Here is a 3848-nt window from a genome sequence, read left to right as displayed (position 1 = left end):
AGTGTTCATGGTGTTGAGTAAGTTTATATGGAAGAATCCATGTTTTCTGCCTCAATACATGGAATCATATTTAAAATTATTTTACTTTTTTGTTTTCCTTTCTTTTTTCTTTGTTTTGATTCACAACCATATATTCATTTTTAAATTTACATTAGATGCAAGCTTGTTTTACATGTAATGTGACTTCCTTCTCTCTCCCTCCTCCCCTGTCCCCCACAAACCACCTATAACCCAAACTTTCTGCTCCCCAAGATATGAGTCCTTCCATTGGGTATATTCAACATCTGTCATATCATTTGGAGCAGGGCCTAGGCCCTCCCCCTGTGTCTACACTGAGAAAGTATCCTTTATGTATAATGGGTTCCCAAATATATTCATGTTCTAGGAATAAATACTAATCCACATCCAGAGGCCCCATATATTGCTCAGGCCTTCTAGCTGACAACCACATTCAGGGAGTCTGGATCAGTCCTATGCTGGTTTCCCAGCTATCATTTTGAGGTCCATGAGCTCCCCCTTGTTCAGGTCAACTGTTTTTGTGGGTTTCTCTAGCCTGGTCTTGACCCATTTTCTCATCACTCCTATCGGCAACTAGATTCCAGGTGTTTGCCTCTATGTTTAGCTGTGGGTGTTTGCTTCTGCTTCCTTCAGTTACTGGATGAAGACTCTTAGATGGCATGTAAGGTAGTCAGTCATCAAATTCATTATTTGAGAAGGGCATTTAAGGTTGCCTCCCCACTATTGCTTAGATTGTTAGTTGGTGTCATCCTTGTATATTCTGGACATTTACCTAGTGCTAGATTTCCATTGAACCATATAATGGCTCCCTCTATTATACTATCTCTTTTCTTACTCTCTTCTATTCTTCCCCTGCCTCACTCTTCCTGCTTCTTAATGTCCTCCTCTTCCCTCCTCTTCTTACATTCTCATTTTCATAACTCCCTCTCCCCTCCTCCCATGCTTCTAATTAGGTCAGGTGATCTTGTCCCTTCCCATTCTCTGGAGGATGAATTATGTCTCTCTTTGGGTCCTCTTTGTTTCCTAGCTTCTCTGGTGGTATCTATTGTTGGATGACCATCCCCTGATCAATATCTAAAATCACTATATAAGTGGGTACAGAACATGTTTGTCTTCTTGTGACTGAATTACCACACTCAGGATGGTTTCTTCTAGTTACATCCATTTGCCTGCAAATTTCAAGATTCCATTGTTCTTTCTGCTGTGTAGTACTCCAATTTGTAAATGTACCACATTTACTTTGTCCATTCCTCAGTTGAGGGGAATGTAGGTTTCTTCAAGGTTCTGTCTCATACAGCAATGCATACCTAAGAAAGACAAAAGGTGGTGCCATGGACTGCTGTATATCTGTGATAGGCTGCCCCTATCATACATTTCTCTAATGAGATCTCAGTAGTGTTGATCTAGTAGCTTGTCTCTCCCTTTATGTCTGTTCATTGGGATTTTTTTCTCAAGTCTACATGATATTTAAAGGGCCAAGAAATGGTACACCTGGAGCTCCTCTTCAGTTTCCTTCTAAAGTGATTGGGTAAATGCATTATAATGTTCATGCCATTAAATAAGTATGGAAAGCAGCAGAATTGTATGAATAAATTGTCAAAGAATTATGCATATACAATGTGAGTATCATACTTCATGTTTTATACATGTGTGGCTTATTTTAGGTTGCAGTCACCTATGATGATGTGATCATCAAATTCACTCAGGAAGAGTGGGCTTTGCTGAATAATTCTCAGAAAAGTCTCTACAAAAATGTGATGCTGGACACCTACAGTAACCTCACTGACATAGGTAAGACTGAATTTTCGTTCATCATTTAAAATACGGGGACAACTGCTTATTGGTTATTGATGCTCTTCTGTAATTTCAATTAAAAATAGGAAATTTAGGTGAATAGGTGATAGATATATGTTTCTTTGAAGATATTAACTTAAATTTTGTACAATTTCCATTAGTATGTCATACATTTTCTGTTATTGTATTTTAGGTTGCAAATGGGAAGAGCATAAAATTGAAGAAATTTGTCAAAGTTCTAGAAGACATAGAAGGTAATTTTCTTATGCAAGTTTATTATAAATTTGTCCATGAGAAATTTTAATGGGTACTGGAAGTTGTGAAAAAAGCAACTGTGTAAATAAGCACACACACACACACTCATATATATATATATATATATATATTTATATAATATATAATATATATGTATATTTTTTTTTTCCAGAGAGGGTTTCTCTGTGGCATTGGAGCCTTTCCTTGAACTAGCTCTAGTAAACCAGGCAGGTCTTGAACTCATGGTAATCCACCTGCCTCTGCCTCACAAGTGCTGGGATTAAAGGTGCATGGTACCACCATCCCACTTCCATTTAAAGTATATTAATGATTCTTAATTTCTCAGAAAAAAAACTTTTACCTCAATGTCAGGCAGCTATTCTTTGTTTGTAAGGCATTCCTTTGAAAAAGAAGACAAGGAAACAATGCCTTAACAGATGCTACCATTTGGGATATATTCTCATGAGTGCTATGCTATGCAAATGCCAATCATTTCAGGTTCATACCATTCAGATATTTTAAATGGTATACACATTATATATTATGTCCATGATCTTCTAGGAAAAAAGAGTCTATAGTAAAGCTGTAATTACTCATATAGTTGATATTTGCTAACTATATTGAAAAGGTCAGTCTATTATTGCATAGAAACCTTAATCCCCATACCACAAGTCTTTGAGGAAAAGAAAGACAAACTTTGGGAATGCAGTATGGAAACATTTTATATGTTATTCTTCCCTCAATAAGAATATTGTGTAAAACAGGGCAGTGGCAGTCCATAATTTTAATCCCAGGACTCAGGAAGCAGAGGCAGGTGGATCTCTGTTAGTTGGAGGCCAGCCTGCTCTACAGAGTGAGTTACTGGACATGATAGAAAGCTACACAGAGAAATCCAGTCATAAAAAATTAAGAAAAGAAATATGGCATGTGAGCCTAGAATAAGGAAAATAGCAATGTATCTCTCTCTCTCTCTCTCTCTCTCTCTCTCTCTCTCTAAGGACTATTAGAAGAAATAAAAATATTTAATAGTCCCCACTTTATAATTAGACCAAATTATAAAATTAATTCATACAGATATTAAGTTTCATGTAATATAATTCATATGGTAAAGCTTTTACATCACTATAAATACATGACATGTGAGCCTAGAATAAGGAAAATAGCAATGTATTTCTTTCTCTGTCTGTCTGTCTGTCTGTCTCTCTCTCTCTCTCTCTCTCTCTCTCTCTCTCTCAGGACAAATAGATGATATGAAGCATATTTAGTTGTCCGCACTTTGAATAGGTTTGTTTGAATGTGATACAAGTTTACAATTGATTTGTTTTCCAAATTCATTGGAATGACATCAACAAACTCACATGAGCACTAGAATGTATGAATACTTCCATTTGTCCTGGTACAGTCTCCCAATATAGTATGACTCACAGTATAGGAAAATTTGAGAATGCAATGAGTATGGAAAAACTATCAGTTCTTCAAGTTATTTTCAAATATGTGAAAAAATCTCATAAAATGATGTCATAGGGCTGGAGAGATGGCTCAGAGGTTAAGAGCACAGACTGCTCTTCCCAAGGACCCGAGTTCAATTCCCAGCAACCACATGGGGAGTCACAACCATCTGTAATAAGATTTGGTGCCCAGTTCTGGTGTGCATGCAAGCAGTTAACTGTATACATAATAAATAAACAAAGTATTTTTTAAATGCCATAAATGTGGGCCATGCAATAAAGGCTCTTACTATCCATCACATGTATCTTCAAAGACACAAAACAACCCCTCAT

The sequence above is a fragment of the Cricetulus griseus genome, unplaced genomic scaffold, assembly GCF_003668045.3.
Source record: "Cricetulus griseus strain 17A/GY unplaced genomic scaffold, alternate assembly CriGri-PICRH-1.0 unplaced_scaffold_113, whole genome shotgun sequence".
Classification (NCBI taxonomy): Eukaryota; Metazoa; Chordata; class Mammalia; order Rodentia; family Cricetidae; genus Cricetulus; species Cricetulus griseus.
This window is presented reverse-complemented; position numbering follows the sequence as displayed.